Genomic DNA, 18,036 nt, shown 5'->3' on the forward strand with positions numbered 1-18,036 from the left:
GGCCCTAAGGCCCCATCTACACTTCTATATGATCCAATTTCTGAATCTAGATTATCTGCTTTAAATTGGATTATATGACTCCTATAATCCAGTTCAAATTAGATAATCTGGAATCAAATACTGGACGATAGAGCAGTGTAGAGCCATCTTAAAGCATAATCATCATCATCATCATCATCATCACAACAACAACAACAACAACAACAACAACAACAACAACTCTGGGACTTCCTAATTCAGACTGAGAGTTTTGGAGCACAAAACTCCTAACCTCACAATTGTGAAAACAAAAGTATGGATTGTAGATGTTGCAATCCCAGATGACAGCAGGATTGATGAGAAGCAAGTGGAAAAGCTTACACAATATGAGGATTTAAAGATAGAACTGCAAAGATTCTGGCACAAGTAAAGGTGGTCCCAGTGGTGATCAGCACACTGGGTGCAATGCCTAAAGATCTTGGCCTGCACTTAAAAACAATCGGCACTGACAAAATTACCATCTGTCATCTGCAAAAGGCCACCCTACTTGGATCTGCACACATTATTCGCCAATACATCACACAGTCCTAGACACTTGGGAAGTGTCCGATGTGTGATCCAATACAAAAGCCACCAGAGCGATCTTGTCTGCTGTGTACTAATCTTGTTATGTATCACATATTAATACTACTACTACTACTACTACTACTACTAATAATAATAATAATAATAATAATAATAATAATAATAATATTGTTATTATAGCTCAGTGGAGGAAATATAATAAAAGCAATCATTATGTGGCCTGTGCCTGTAGTACTACATTGCAGGCATAATTAAATGGACACAAGCTGAATTGGACACCCTGGAGAGAAAAATACAAAAGTGGTGTATTGTCGAAAAGTGGTGACCATAAATTGAGCACTGCACCAAGAAGTGACACTGACATATTCTACCTAGCAAAGTCTGAAGGAGGAAGAGGGTTGCTCTAAGTCAAGCAATCAGTAGAGAAAGAGAAAAGGGGCCTGAAAGAATACATCCAAGAAAGTCAAGAGCCAGGGTTGAAAAAAGATCATAAGGCTGAGATGCTGAAAGCCAAAGTATCAAAAGAAGAGTACAGAGCCCAACAGTTTACAACATGAAAACAAGTGGCTAAACAATCCATTCCATGGCCAGTATTTTAAGAACATTGAAGGGAAGGTCGATAGCAAGAAAACATGGCAGTGGCTTAAAAGAGGAACTCTAAAAAGGAAAACTGAAGGCCTGATTTTTGCTGCACAAGAACAAGCCTTATGAACAAATGCAATAAAAACAAGAATTGAAAAGTCCTTCAATGGCCCAAAGTTCTGTTTATGCAGAGATTGATGAGACAGTGGAGCACCTCATTTGCGGTGGCAAGAAAATAGCCCAGACTGACTATATTGAATGTCACAATAGCAGCACTGGTGCACTGGATCCTTTGCCAGAAGTATGACCTACCCTGCAGGAAAACATGGTATGAGCACAAGCTGGAAAAGACCATTGAAAACGAAGAAGGAAATATTCTGGGATTTTAGAATCCAGACAGATAAACACCTGCTATATAACACATCAGGAGCCCCTGGTGGCACAGTGGGTTAAAGCGCTGAGCTGATGAACTTGCTGACTGAAAGGTAGCAGGTTCGAATCTGGGGAGCGGCATAAGCTTCTGCTGTCAGCCCCAGCTTCTGCTAACCTAGCAGTTGGAAAACATGCAAATGTGAATAGATCAATAGGTACTGCTCCATGCAGTCATGCCAGCCACATGACCTTGGAGGTGTAAACAGACAATGCCGGCTCTTCGGCTTAGAAATGGAGATGAGCACCAACCCCCAGAGTCAGACATGACTGGAATTAATGTCAGGGGAAAACCTTTACCTTTACCTATATAACACATCAGATATCATGGTTGTCGAAAATAAAATGTTTTACTATAGACATTACAGTACCAGGAGACAATAGAGGACAAAGTGCTGGAAAAGATCACAAAATATAAGGACTTACAAATTGAAACTGAAAAACTATGGCAAAAGAGAACAACAGTGGTACCAATAGTGATTGGCGCTCTTGGAGGCATTCCAAGAAACCTCAAAAAGCACTTGAAATGCCTTAATTTGGACAGAATATCAATCCACATGCAGCAGAAGGCAGCACTTCTTGGAACTGTACACATTCTATAAAAATCCCAGACATTTGGAACTTATATGCATGTGTGTGCTGTAATGTCATGTACATGAAAATATAATAATAATAATAATAATAATAATAATAATTTTATTTCTGACTTTCCTATCCTCGTGGCTTGAGGCAGGTTACAGCATAGTTAAAACACATCAACATTGTAAAGATTTTATAAAGATTCTATAAATACACATATTAAATGTATTTCTATAAAAGATACATATTAAAACATATTTCTATAAAATACATATTGAGATACACAGAACAGAGATTAAAACACAGGACACGAGTTTGAAATTGGCATTGAATTGTTGCCTTGTGAACTGCCTCAAGTTGCCTGCGGGCTGAGAGGGGCTGTATAAAAATGTAGCAAGCAAGCAAGCAAATAAATAAATAAATAAATTTGAACAGCTCATTTAGCTGTCAGCATTCTTCCAGCAGGTCATTCCACAGTCTTGAGATAGAATCATAGAATCATGGAGTTGGAAGATAATTCGTGGGCCATCTAGTCCAACCCCCTGCCAAGAAGCAGGAAAACCGCACCCCTGACAGATTGCCATCCAGCCTCTGGTTAAAAGCCTCCAAAGAAGGAGCCTCCACCACACTCTGGGGCAGAGAGTTCCACTGCTGAACAGCTCTCACAGTCAGGAAGTTCTTCCTAATGTTCAGATGCAGGGCCGTAGCCAGAAAAAAAATTCGGGGAGGGTTGAAAATTTCGGGAGGGGGGTTGAAAATTTGGGGGGGGGGTTATAACCTGCCTCCTAGCTCACACTGAAGCAAAGAGCACAGCAGGGGGCAGAGCAGCCTTCAATAGCCTGCAGCTCCGCCCCTGTCAACCACCTCCACCAAATCTGGCCTACTTATTATTATTATTATTATTATTATTATTATTATTATTATTAACTTTATTTATACCCCACAAAATCTCCCAAAGGACTCGATGCGGCTTACAAAGGCCGAGGCCGCCGACAACAGCAACATACAACACACAGTAAAACTCATAAGCAAATAATAAAACATCAAGCAAAACAATAAAACAGTAAAACAATGACACTGTGATGCAATTAAAAACCTAGGGGCCGGGCCAAATGTAATGGACAAAAATTAAAAGTGCTGAACCTGACAGGTAATATATAGAGGTATTTGGCAGTAGGTGCAATGTGCAGATAATCCTGAATCTCTAACGAAGTGCGTTTGGGACTTGAAGCCAGGAGATTCCTATTCTTGGAAGGCACACTGGAACAGCCAGGTCTTCAGGCTCTTCCTAAAGACAGCCAACGTTGGGGCCTGTCTGATGTCCTTAGGGAGAGAGTTCCAGAGTCGGGGGGGGGGGCACTACAGAGAAGGCCCTGTCCCTCGTCCCCACCAAACGCGCCTGCGACGCAGGTGGGATTGTGAGCAGGGCCTCTCCAGATTGGAGGGAGCATGTGGGTTCGTAAACGGAGATGCTTTGAGAGCATTCAACACCCCCCCCCCCAACTTGGTTGCTTCACTACATCGGCTATTGCTGCAAGTAATGACAGTGTGAATAAATTGTAAATATTTGCTTGAGATAGTGCATGCAGTTCTGGAGGGACTCTTAATTTTTTGTGTCTCATAGACTTAGCATGGGGATTTGGTTAACTAGTTAAAATTCATGAGTAAACCAGTTTTTTTTTAAACCTGAAAAATTTCGGGAGGGGGGGTGCCCCCCCCTCCCCCGCCTACAGGCCTGTTCAGATGGAATCTCCTTTCTTGTAGTTTGAAGCCATTGTTCAGCATCCTAGTCTCCAGGGAAGCAGAAAACAAGCTTGCTCACTCCTATGGTTAGAGGCGCTAAATTGGGTCCCAATGCTTAGGTCCAGTCACAGGAGGCAAAATGAAGGAGTCCAGTCCCAGGAGTAGATCAAAAGCAAAGTTTTATTTTCATTACAGCCATGAAGAAGTTGGACAGCCGTACAGTAAACGCAGGTACCAGCACTTTACAAGTGACTGCCCCCTGTCCCTTGACTCTAGCAAGCTTTTATAGACCAACATAAACAAGGTATGTAAAGTTACTAGGTGTCTTTTGTTCTGCTCCTCTTAGTCCCTCTCCCATCAGCTTTGGAACATGGGTTTGTGCACTTTCTGTGCACCTGGCCTGGCTTCCTGTTTTTCTCAGAACATTAGGCTGTCAAAACCACATATTGTTTTCTACCTATGAACCAGAGCAGTCCTGCAGACCCCTGTGCCTAACCACAAGATAATTTCTTATGTAAGCTGAATAGTATAGCATCTTAATATTCCAACGCGGCAGAAGCCTTTGCATTTTTCATGACCTCTATATTTCTAGCCTGTCTCAATTCTGTGCTCGTCTCCTCTCTCCTTTACTGGAGGGAGGGGTACTTCTTCTATTGTGTTATCAAAGCATATTCCTATGTATTCTTAGGATAGCTCCCTTCACTATGACTTCCTCTCACTTATTTATACATGGCTATCATGTCTCCTCTCAGCCTTCTCTTCTTCAGGCTAAACAAACTAAAGATGGGCAATGAAAATGTCTTCTGGGTGATGGTTACAGTCTTTCCAGGGGAATTTTTGAGGAGCCGTGGGAAACAGAAAGCAGCTACAATCAGCATTGCTCACGCTGACTTCACTGTGACTCAGCAATTGTGCACCATTTGGGAAATGAAAACTGCACCAGACACTGCAAATTTCCCTTCCTTCCTTTCCGATTACTCAACCAAGCTGTTTATCTCTCAGACCCAGAGGTCTCTTAAAGGGTTTTAATATTTTGAAACATCTGTCCTCCTCCTCCTTTCCCTGTCCTATGATATATGGCAGACACCAGATGGCACCATTTCTCAAAGTATGGAAGGGAAAAGCAAGCAATTTATTAGCAGACATTTTTCTGCAGACAATAAAATCCAAAATCTAGAAGACTCCGGGCCCTTCCACACTATCTGCTTTGAACTGGGTTATCTGAGTGCACACTCAAATAATGTGGGATTTCCTGCCTTGATATTCTGGGATATAGGGCTGTGTGGAAGGGCCCACAGACCTTACAAAGTGGGCAGCCCCACACTACACAATTATAGCAGTTTGATCCCCTATGTGGCGTAATGTAAAATAAACCACAGGTAGTTCATGTTTGATCAGCCCACACATTGCCTTGCCAGAAAAAGAAATATGAACAATAAATAACAAAGTAGTTTACTCTTTGTAATTCAGAACAACATATTTACAATCATGTGATCGGTTGCATCAACTCACATAATGAGAGATTTAAAATGGTATTTCTTTGTCCATGTGGAGAATTCCTTCAGCAGCTCATGAAGCAAGAACACACTCCAAACCTGTCTCTCCCTCAGCTTCTCTGCAAGTATCTGCATAGCTTAAGACTGAAAAAAATATAACAGTATCCAAAAGTCCCAGGCTCAGCCAGCTCCCTGAGCGTAGCCCGACCAATCAGCTTCGTGCATCTTATTTTACAGTTGACACATACACACTGATTCCTTACATGCTCCAGCACCCTAGACCTGTGCCTGAATGCACCCCTCCCTTCTTATGCCTCTTACTCCCTGGATGCTCCTACCTCTCCCTCCAGTCTCTCTTTCCTTTTCATTTCATCTTGTCATTTTTTTCTTTTAAATAGTATTCTGTGTTTTAGCCTTTTAACACACCTCTGTATTCTAGCTTTTAGCCTAGATTATAATGATGGAAGGGGGGGGGGAGGTGGCACAGTGCTAAGCTGTAGAACCTGCTGACTGGAAGGTCAGCGGTTTGACTCCACTGGAATGGGTAAGCTCCTGGTGTTAGCCACTGCTTCTGCCAACCTATAAGTTCAAAAACATGCAAATGTTAGTAGATTAATAGGTATTGCTTCAGAGAGAAGGTAACGGTGCTCCATGCAGTCATGCTGGCCACATGACCAAGGAAGCATCTATGGACAACCCCGGCTCTTTGGCTTAGAAATTGAGATGAGCACCACCCCACCCAGAGTCGCACAACTAGACTTAATGTCAAGGGGAAATCTTTAATTATTTATTATTATTTATTTAAAACATTTATATTCCACCCTTTTCATCCCGAAGGGAACTCAGGACAGAGCACAACATATATATGGCAAACATTCAATGTCGGAACATAAAATAAACTATAAATAAACATAAACACTAAAATCAGTTATCTCCACTTTAAAAGCAATTGTTTACCCTTTACTATAATGTTTTCAATGTATAATGCTCTTATGAGACTGTACCCCTCTCTCCTTATGCTGGTCTATGGCCATAATAAAGATTTGTCTGTTTCTTTGTTTGCAGTTTGATACCAATTTAACTGGCATGCCTTCATCTTATGGAATTCTGAGTGAGATGCTCAGAATGACAACTCTAGTGGATTTCCTTGAACTATAGTTCCCAAGATACATTGAGAACAGAAAGATTAAGAACTAAATAAAGGTTGTATTTCAGTGCAGAGTGTTCTAGACTTGTCTAGCATAGAATCTTAATTACCCCATCAAACTACAAATCCCAGGATTCCAAAAGACAGAATCATGACAGTTAAAGTTGCATCGAACTGCTATAAATGTACAGTGTTGATTATCTCAGATGTCACTCAGGCCCCTTCCATACAGCTGTATAAAATCCACATTGAACTGGATTATATGGCAGTGTGGACTCAGATGACCCAGTTCAAAGCAGATATTGTGGATTATCTGCCTTGATATTCTGGGTTATATGAATGTGTGGAAGGGCCCTAAGGCCCCTTCTACACTGCCATATAACCCAGATGATCGAAGCAGATAATTCACATTACCTGCTTTATCTGACAGCTTGCTCGAAACAGGGATCTTGGGAATGAATAAATCATTTCCTAGTGTTGTGCGGTCCAGGGAGGATTTTTTTCCAATAATGCCCCACCACAATCTCTTTTAGACAAGAAGGACTCTTGCCTTGTTGTAGTGAGGCATTTGTTACTCCCCTTACCCAATCCACCATCATGCAAGTTGTAGTTTGGTGAGGTAGCAGCACTTTGGCAAAGAAGGCTAGAGGCCTTGCAAAACTGCAACTCCCATGATTGCATAACATTGTGCCAAAGCAGCTAGAGTGGTGTCAAATTGGATTAATTCTGCTTGTTTAAAATTGTTATAATGTGTTGTTTTATTTTGTTCTATATTGCTGTTCTGTATTTTAATGTGTCACATTTTAATTGTCTTGATCGGGCTTGGCCCCATGTAAGCCGCCCCAAGTCCCTTCAGGGAGATGGAGGCAAGGTACAAAAATAAAGTAGTACTAGTAGTAGTAGTTGTTGTTGTTACTACTACTACTACTACAGTGTAGATGCACCCATGGTGTTACTCTCATGGGCCTCTTCCCATATCAGACCACATTACAATATTGTAGCTAAAATTTGACCAAAACAAACTCAACAGCTATTTTACAAAATCAGCAAGAATGGAAACAACCGCATCAGCCTTTTAGCCACACAGATGAAATCACATGATTTGAAGTGTCATGGTAATTGGGTAATACTGACAGCTCTGTGCATTACAAGATTCAGAAAGTGAAGTAACATAGAGCTTTACATTGTGGGTGCATTAATACAGTATGTGTGAGATGGACTTACTAAAATAGGTTTTTTTGTGGTTGTATGTCACTACAGGACTTTTTTCAGTACTACATTTCTGCTGAAATATTATAGACAAAAAGTTGATAGACAATAATTTTAGTGTCACACTTTCTGATGGTTTACTCAATGGGATTCGCATACACACCCCACGCATGCGTGTGCGCACACAGACAGAGTAACCACTGCACATCCAAACACCGGGCAAGTAGGGACCAAGATCATTTCACTAAACTGGCCATCATGCTTTCCATGTATTCTTTGAAAAATGGACACTGATGCCTATTTGTATATTTAGTAAGCCTTGGTATCATTGCCAGCAGAGGTGGCCCTAGGTAATTTTCAACAGTAAGCAAACAGTATTTTGGTGCCCCCCCCCCCCCCAACCAATCACTGATATATATTTTCTGTTCGTTGTGGGAGTTCTGTGTGCCATATTTGGTTCAATTCCATCATTGGTGGAGTTCAGAATGCTCTTTGATTGTAGGTGAACTATACATCCCAGTAACTACAACTCGCATATGTCAAGGTCTATTTTCCCCCAAGAGTGCCTCAAGGGCGCCCCTGGGCAAAATCAACTATACTGCAAATGCTTACTTTGCATAATGGGTTGAGCCGCCCCTGATTGCCAGTTAGGTTGGCAACATTTTCAAGCCTTTGATAGTCACATCTGTGGACACAGAGCCCTGTGTTTAATTATCAAGGGTGCCTTTACACTGCAGATTCAATGCTGTTTGACACCGCTTGAACTGCCATGGCTCAATGCTATGGAATTCTGGAATTTGTAGTTTGGTGAGGCACCAGCACTCTTTGGTAGTGAAGGCGAAGACCTTGTAAAACTACAGCTCCCATGATCCTGTGGCATTGAGCCATGGCAGTTCAAGTGATACAAAACTGCATTCCAAATATCAATGAGCTTTATATTGGACTACCTTTGTATGATTAGTTCAAAATATGGAAGCCAGATTGGTTACAGGAACATCTAGAAGTGAGCAAATTATACCTATCCTAAAGTCACTCCACTGGCTGCCAATTAGTTTCTGGGCAAAGTACAACATGCTGGTTTTGACCTTTAAAGCCCTTCATGGTTAGAGTCCAGTTTATCTAAAAGATTGCCTTCTCCCATATAATCCACCCCACACACTGGTCCGCTGGGGATGGTTACTCCAACCAGCCAGAACCCAACTGGTGATGGTTACCCAGAGGACCTTTTCATCAGCCACCCCAAGACTGTGGAACGACCTGCCAAAAGAGCTCTGACAGCTAAATTAGCTGTAGGAATTTTAAAACTACCTGAAGATCTATCTCTTCCGGCAGGCCTACCCAGCCAGTTTTTAAGCATGAATTTTAAACTTGTGTCCTTTTAAAAATCTTTTTTGTGTGTATTTTAACATGTATCTTTTATAGAAATACATTGTAATATGTGAATTTGTGGTACTTTTACAATATTTATGTGTTTCAATTGTTCTGTTTCTCGTCTCAAGGAGAGAGAAGGTAAGAAATTTATTATTATTATTATTATTATTATTATTATTATTATATTTCTGGGCCCTAAGGCCAGTTCTCTCTGATATAGTTTGCAGATTACCTTCTCAGAAATATATATTTTGCTTCATCTGAGACCCCAAGATGGCAAGATTCTTGATGCCAAGATTCAATCCAAAGTAGAAAATGTGATTAATCGGGGAGTACTATATTATATTAGTGCCAGTGACACTACCAAGACTCCTTGAAACCCATTTCTGATCCTAATCTTCCCCTGCAAGTTCATCACCATAAGACTCCTGAAACTAATCAGATGAAAAGCAGCACACAGAACTTGTTTGCAGGATCTGGCCTTGATTAAGGTAGTAGACTTGTAGTTTTGAGTATGTTTTTATGGATTTAACTGAATTATTTTTATACTAATGATATTTAATACTGTTTTAATATTTGCTGTCTTGAGTGTTGTTTTGGAGAGAAAAGCGAGATACTACTACTGCTACTACTACTAGTACTACTACTACTACTAATAATAATAATAATAATAATAATAATGTGTTGTCGAAGGCTTTCATGGCTGGAATCACTGGGTTGCTGTGAGTTTTCCGGACTGTATGGCCATGTTCCAAAAGCATTCCCTCCTGACGTTTCACCCACATCTATGGTAGACATCCTCAGAAGTTGGGAGGTCTGTTGGAAACTAGGCAAGTTTATCTATCTATCTATGGAATGTCCAATGTGGGAGAAAGATCTGTTTGAGGCAAGTGTGAATATTTCAATTGACCACTTTGATTAGCATTGAATAGCCTTGCAGCTTCAAAGCCTGGCTGTTTCCTGCCTGAAGGAATCCTTTGTTGAAGATGCTAGCTGGCCCTGGTTAGCTATTCAGTACTAATCAAGGTGATCAATTGTAACATTCACACTTGCCTCAGGAAGACAAGAGTTCTTTCTCCCACCCTGGACATTATTCCACAGATATATCAACCTCACTTGTCTAGTTTCCAACAGACCTCACAACCTCTGAGGATTTTCTCCTGATGTTTCGCCCACATCTGTGGCAGGCATCTTCAAATGTTGAGAGGTGTATTGAAACTAGGAAAAGTGGGTTTAGATATCTTTTCTTAGTTTCCAACAGACCTCACATCCTCTGTCATAGATGCAGGCGAAACGTCAGGAGAGAATGCTTCTGGAACAGGGCCAGACAGCCCGCAAAACTCACAGCAACCCAAGACTAAAGAGCTTCTGAAACTACAACTCCCATGACCCGTAGCATTGAGCCCTGGCAGTTCAAGGGGTGCCAAATTGCATTCATTCTACAGTATTATATATATATAAAAAGAAGCCAGGGAGGTAGCGATATTGAAGCAGCCAACCGAGGAGATTGCTGTGCGTTTTCTGGGCTGTATGGCCATGTTCCAGAAGCATTCTCTCCTGACGTTTCGCCTGCATCTATGGCAGGCATCCTCAGAGGTTGTGAGGAACCGAGAAGGCTTCTGCTTCTGCTTTCCTCCCTCCCTGCCAGGCTGCAGCCAACCCCCCTCCTTCGCCAGCGGATGTGCATGCTCTCTCTCTTCCTCTCCCTCCCTCCCTCCGTCCCTCCTTCCTTCCTTTCTTCCCCGCCGGGGCCTTTTGCCTTCTGTTTCGAAAACACGGAGGCTGCCAATGCCGCGCCACGACCCTGGTTGGAGAGACGCCGAGGTCGCCACTCCCAGGTACAAGAGACGGGGGGGGGGGGGGTCGCGGGGTGCTTCTACACTGGGGAATGAGGGCACTTTGACCCCGCTTCAGCTGCCGGGTCGCAACGCTATGTCATCGTTGGGAGCTACAATTTGGGGAGGTCCCAGCACTCTTTGGTAGAGAAGGCGCAAGGCCTTGTCCAACTCTACTCTTGGGATCCCATGGCCTTGGCTCCTGCCAGATCGAAGGCTTGCAAACTGCATTCCTGCTCAATCGACAGCAGAGGTGCCCCATCTTTTTTCTTTTTTTTTTTTTGACCAGGGACCACTCTCCAACATTAGTACCAAAAGGGTTACAAATCAGTTTTTAGTCAACTTTAGATTAGGTTTGCTAAGTTGGGGTGCTGATTCAGAAAATTGCATTGGCTAGACCACATCCGCCCTAGTTTCTCATACAGAACATATTTATTTATTGCGTTGTTGTAGGTTTTTTTCGGGCTATATGTCCATTTATACATGGTTTTTCATAGCTCCGTGGTTCCCAACCAATTTTTCAACAGGGACCACTTTGACCAGGGACCACTCTCTAACATGAGGGTTTTTTTGATCAACTTTATATTTGGTTTGGTTATTTGGGATGCTGATTCAGAAAATTGCTTTGGATAGACCACATCAGCTCTAATTTCTGATACAGAATGTATGCCATCAAGTAGTTGCCATCTGCTTGCCCACAGAAACCATACTTAATCTATGGTTTTATGGTTTTAATAACTGTTTTGATATTTGATGATGTACTGTTTTTAATATGATTTGGGTGGCGCAGTAGGTTAAAGCACTGAGCTGCTGAGCTTGTTGATCGAAAGGTCGCAGGTTTGATTCCGGGGAACGGCGTGAGCTTCCACTGTCAGCCCTAGCTTCTGCCAACCTAGCAGTTTGAAAACATGCAAATGTGAGTAGATCAATAGGTACCGCTCCGGTGGGAAGGTAACGGCGTTCCATGCAGTCATGCTGGCCACATGACCTTGGAGGTGTCTAAGGACAACGCTGGTTTTTACGGCTTAGAAATGGAGATGAGCACCACACCCTAGAGTCAGACATGACTGGACTTAATGTCAGGGGACAACCTTTACCTTATGTTTAAAGTGTGGTTTTAATGTTGTAGTTGTAAGGTATTGAATTTTTGCCATTATCCATGTGTAAACCACTTTGAGTCCCCCTTGGGGTGAGAAAAGCGGTATATAAATGCTGTAAATAAACAAATAATAAATAAATCTAGAGCAGATGTGGTCTATCCAATGCAATTTTCTAAATCTGCATCCCAAATAACCCCAGGAACAGGCCTAAAAACAAAGACACCAAGGCACCACCGTTTCCAGGTGCCACATGGAATAGCTGCACACGGAAAGGGAGAAGGAGAAGCTTGTTGTGGCGCTTTTCGTGGGTAGTCAACCTCTCCCCTCCCAACATCCCCATTGCTTCAACACTATAAGAGGGCATCACGAGACCAATCATTGCAATGATGTAGTAACAGTGAGGCTTCACACCATAATTTAGTTCTTGCGGACTACTGGTCATCCATGGACCACAGGTTGGGACCACTGATCTCCAGTGTTAGATGCACCAGTGTTCATTTTAATGTATGGAAAGTTGGCTTGATTTTCCAGGAAGGGCACAAAAGGAGTGATTCAACCAATAATACCAGTCATGCTACGGATTTGAGATCTGCATGGGAAATAGGATTATAATTTTGACATTCTCAGAGGGATGTTGTCTATGGCTGCTCTCAAGCATGTGAACAGAAGGTGAGGTTAGGCCTCTTTTTCTTTTTTTTTTTTTCTTTTTTTTTTGCCTGCAAACAAAGCTTCTTTTTATCACATTTTCAGCAACTGGCAGCTAAAGACTGTGTTTGTAATGTGTGGCCATGCAGTCTGTTGTTATTGTGCTTTCTAGTCATTTCCGACCTATGGTCAGGTCTTGCCACAGGGGTACATAATGTGCTGTATACAGAGCTGCCTTCAAAAAGTGCTCAGAAATTTTAGTCCAGGGGGCCTCAAACTTTTTCAGCCGAGGGTCAGTTCATGGTCCCTGAGACTATTGGGGGGCTGGACTATAGTATTTTTAAAAATGAAGAAATTCATATGCACACTACATACATCTTATTTGCAGTGCAAAAGAAAAAGAAAGAACAATACAATATTTCAATGGGAAATGTGGGCCTCCTTTTGGCTGATAAGATAGTCGAGTCAATTAGGATTGTTGTTGTTTTTGTGTGTTTACAAGTCGTTTCAGACAGAGGGCAATCCTAAGTCTAAAGTTTGAGGCAGGGAGCAGGTAAGTAACCTTGGAGGGCCACATCTAGCCAGCCCTAGTTTGGGGACCCCTGCTTTAGTTGGTCCATAGGGCAGAAGCCAGGTTATTACCTGGGGCTGCCTACAGGGAGCTTTCAATTCCATTGTTGCAACAGTTCCACTGGCTTCCAGCCTGTTTCCGGACACAATTCAAAGGGCTCAGATTGACCTATAAAACCCCATATGTTTTGGGTTCGGGTTCTTTGAGGGACCATCTCTCTCTCTCTCTCTCTCTCTATATATATATATATATATATATATATATATATATATATATAAACCCATGAGAAATCTACGATCCTCTGGGAAGGGCCATCTCTCTGTCCCAGGACTCAGTCAAGCACATTTGGAAGGAACAAAGCAGAGGGCCTTTTTGGTAGCTGCTCCTAGACTTTGAAACTCCCAAGAGAGACCAGGATGGCCCCATCCTTGCTGATCTTTCACAAGGAGGTTAAGACATTTCTTTGCTATCAGGCGTTTGGGGGAAGATGGCGGGCACACTGCTGGGGAGATTATGGGTGTCGGTTGGGGAGAATATTTAATTTTATATGTAATTTTAATTGTACAAGTATTTTATTGTATCTTGATTGTAATTTAACTTGTTTAATTGTTTTTTAATTGTTTAATTTTTGCATTTAACATGTTTTTAAATTTACTGAGTTGTGCCATGTTATTCTAATCCACCTTGAGTCCTCATGAGGAGAAATTAATAAATATAGTTCCCCTGAAACAATAATAAATAAATATGGTATCCCTGAAGCAAACATATCATGAGGTTTCCTTGCCCAACATAGATTTCCATGACCAAGTATTGATCCAAACCCTAGTTTCTTGGTGTCTTAGGGTGCATCTGTAGAATGCATGCAGTTTGGCACCAGTCTAACTGCCATGGCTCAATGCTGCGGAATCTTGGGAGCTGTAGTTTGATAAGGCACCAGCACTCTTCACAGAGATGGCTAATGACCTATAAATCTATAATTCTCGTGACTCCATAGTGTTGAGCCATGGCAGATAAAGGGATGTCAAATTGCATTCATTCTAGATGTAGATGCAGCCTTAGAGAAATGCTCAAACTGCTGCACCATACTGGTTTTTAATTACTTGTTAATTGTACTTGTGTTACTTTTTATTTCTATTGGTGTACTGTTAAAACTGTGCTTTAAAATTTGAATTACGTTGTGACATTATGTGGTTAATTTTGTTTTAATAATATGAATTTCTGTCATTTTATTTGTACTAGTTTTAAAATCATGTTGCGATCCACTTTAGGTCCCAATTTTGGGAGAAAGGGTGGATATAAATTAAATAAACAAATCAAAGGACTAAGAAGAGATAGTTCAAGTAAACCATGTTGACTCCTTGCATAAGCCATGGGGAGACAATAGGCAGTTCTACAATGTTTCATATTCAGGGTTTTTCAAAATGATGGACCCAGTTCCAAAGCAGTTTTTGTTGTTTATTCATTCAGTCCCTTCTGACTCTTTGTGACCTCATGGACCAGCCCACGTCAGAGTCCCTGTCGGCCATCACCACCCCCAGCTCCTTCAAGGTCAAGCCGGTCAGTTCAAGGATAACATCCATCCATCTTGCCCTTGGTTTGCCCCTCTTCCTTTTTCCTTCCATGTTCTCCAGCAACATTGTCTTCTTCAAGCTTTCCTGTCTTCTCATTATGTGACCAAAGTACTTCAACTTTGCCTCAAATATCCTTCCCTCCAGTGAGCAGTCGGGTATTATTTCCTGGAGTATGGACTGGTTGGATCTCCTAGCGGTCCAAGGCACTCTAAGAATTTTCCTCCAACACCACAGTTCAAAGTGTTAACCTTCCTTCGCTCAGCCTTCCTTATGGTCCTGCTCTTGCATTCATAGGTTACTACAGGGAATACTATTGCTTTAACTGTGCAGATATTTGTTGCCAGTGTGATGTCTCTACTCTTCACTATTTTGTCAGAAACCAAAGCAGTATATTTCAGAATGGCAACATGTTACAGTTACACAAAAAGAAACAAATGGTTTAATGAGTTATCAAGTTACCAGGTTTTGTTAACCATTTTGAAACAATTGAGGCAGGAACGTTTTTTAAATAACAGTAGATGGAGAATATCTCATTAGCCCTTATGTTGCAGGGTCATCCATCTTGTGAATAACTAAGGCTAGGGGCTTCTTGTGTGCTGGGAAAGACATCTAGTGATAATCCTTTGAATCTTTTTGCCCCACTCTTTCAAGTGGTCAGAGTTTCATTCATGGGTGGTTTGTGTTTGCAGAGATACATCAATTTGAGATCAGGTCCATCTTTTTGAATTACCCTGTGTACACACACACACACAAATAAATAATTGTTGGAATCAGGACTCAATCACTAGGTATTTTTTTGAAAGCCATGACTCAGTTTTAAAATAATTGGTGGAATAACGAGACAGTTCTTGTGCAAAGGGAGACAAAAGTGAAACTCACATATTTTGAAATAACATCCAAAGTCTTCAAAACAGTAATACATTTGTTAGGCCAACCAAATATATCTTATGCACAAAATATCTTATGCAAGTTTTCAAAGTTCCCCAGACTTCTTCAGCAAGCAAAAGTGTTTAAAATTATATTGAAGAAGAAGAAGAAAATGACAATGTTAGATTCACAGGACTATTGTTTGTTGAGATGTTTTGTTGTTATCACGAGTTAAGATACTCTGGAGGGGTATCAGTGCAGAGAGGTCACTTCCCTCTCTGGGCACTGGGGGCCCTTCCACACAGCCATATAACCCAGAATATCAAGGCAGAAAATTCCACATTATCTGCTTTGAACTGGATTATTTGAGTCCACACTGCCATATATTTCCGTTCAAAGCTGATAATGTGGGATTTTATTCAGCTATGTGGAAGGGGCCTGGGATACAAAGAATTGTGAAATCTAGGCAATAAAATCTCAACTCCATTAGCAACATTTTCAATGTTACATGCAGATAGGTTACAGTCGTCAAAGGTTTGTTGAGGATGTACAGTGTGTAGTGTTCTGATAAAGAAGTCATGGGCTAGCTGACACAGTTGGTACTGGATGAAAAATGTCTTTGGCACGATGACCTGGTTCAGCTTCAAGGAGTGTTTTAGCACAAGTGGTCATACAGCCCTTGGGTTTTCATGTATACCAAGTAAACTAAATTCACCAGTGGTCCTTTTTTCTCCCAACACAAGAAGTAAATTTTTGTAGTTCTGTGCTAACCCTTTTGGATTTGCAAAGTTAGGAGGAGCTTTAATGGCAGAGTGGGGAACACGCCCTTTCTTGGACCGTGAGCTGCCAATACACGAAGAAGGAATACAATCTCCTTGCCTCTGTTCTCTCCTAGTAGCATAAAAGAAGTGTATTTTCCTGGCTGATATAGTTATGCCATTGCAAAGTACTGTAAGATGACTTGGTCCTGAATGGTCAGTTAAGATCCATTAGCTTTACAAAAGACTTGCTCTTGATGCATTTGAAAATTGTGATTTATTTTTGAAAATAAAGTGTTTCTACTCGGGGCTAGAAAAAGCTCATAGGGTGCGTCTACACTGTAGAATCAGTGTAGCTTGACACTACTTGAGCTACCATGGCTCATGCTATGGAATTGTGGGAGTTGTAATTTGGTGAGACACCAGCACACTATGACAAAATAAAGCTAAATTTCTCGTAAAACTAAAACTCCCATGATTCCATGACATTGAGACATGTGATGTCAAATTGAATTCATTCTATAGTGTAGCTGGCTCCCACATTAATGACCTTTAGGAAGGAACAAAAAAACATAGCTTTGGAAGCAGGCTTTTGAAAATGGCTAACTGTAATCTAAGTAATAGAGGTTTTTAAATGAGACAAATGTTAATTGGATCTTATTGTTTACATAAACAAGAGTAGGTCTTGTGGTGTTTTAGCATATTACATCTTTATTATATAGTTTTATATCTATGAGCAATTTTTTCATGTTTTGAGTTATATTTAACACATTCATTGTGATTTATTTTTCTTTATGTGGCATGATTTTCTCCTTTGATTTGCTATTTTGATTTAATTTTCTGGATTTGTTGTATGATTACTACTATTTTATTGTTCTTCCATAGTAGTACTTAGCTGGCAGTCTTATCAGACCTATAGTCAAATGGAGGAGATGGATTGAAGTCCATCTGTCTCAGACAGTGGTTCCCAATTTTTGGTCCTCCAGGTGTTTTGGACTTCAGCTCGCACAATTCCTAAAAGCTGGTAAACTGGCTGGGATTTTGGGGAGTTGAAGTCCAAAACAAGTTGAGAACTAAAGGTCGGCAACCACTGGCCTAAGGCATCTCTTGGGCTGGATCTACACTGCCCTTTATCACAGGATCTGATTCCAGATTATCTACTTATCCCAAATCATCTGGCAATGTAGACTCATATAATCCAGTTCAAAGGAGATAATCTGGGATCCGATCCTGAGATATAGGCAGTGCAGATCCAGCCTTGGGCTCCTTCTACACTGCCACATAAAATCCAGATTATCTGTTTTGAACTGGATTGTATGACAGTGTAGGCTCATCTAATCCAGTTCAAGCAGATAATGTGGATGATTTGCTTTGATAATCTGTATTATATGGCAGTGTAGAAGAGGTCAATGTCTTCTTTACTGGAACAGAATTGGGCTGTCCACTACTCTCATTGGAATTTGCTTGCCATACCGGTGTGCATACTTATTACCTAGCAGAAGATGAGGAGTTTATTTAATGTATTTTCAAATATAATATTTTTGCAGACAATTCTGTAATGCTGTGTAT

At 41.2% G+C, this 18,036-nt stretch overlaps 1 protein-coding gene across 3 annotated transcripts in view; it reads left to right on the forward strand.

Moving 5' to 3' along the window:
* Positions 1-10,806: 10,806 nt before the first annotated feature.
* The window catches only part of IFNAR2 (interferon alpha and beta receptor subunit 2), a 42,105-nt gene continuing 34,875 nt past the window's right edge, over positions 10,807-18,036 (forward strand). The window contains exon 1 of one of the 3 annotated variants that reach the window (XM_060770401.2): positions 10,807-10,958. The gene's annotated coding sequence lies outside the window, so the exon portion shown is untranslated. Of the gene's footprint in view, positions 10,959-11,055; positions 11,209-12,304; positions 12,725-18,036 lie in introns of those variants that run through there. The other 2 variants (XM_067466704.1, XM_067466703.1) reach the window with 2 other exon arrangements.

Source organism: Anolis sagrei, chromosome 3 (assembly GCF_037176765.1).
Source record: "Anolis sagrei isolate rAnoSag1 chromosome 3, rAnoSag1.mat, whole genome shotgun sequence".
Lineage (NCBI taxonomy): Eukaryota > Metazoa > Chordata > Lepidosauria > Squamata > Dactyloidae > Anolis > Anolis sagrei.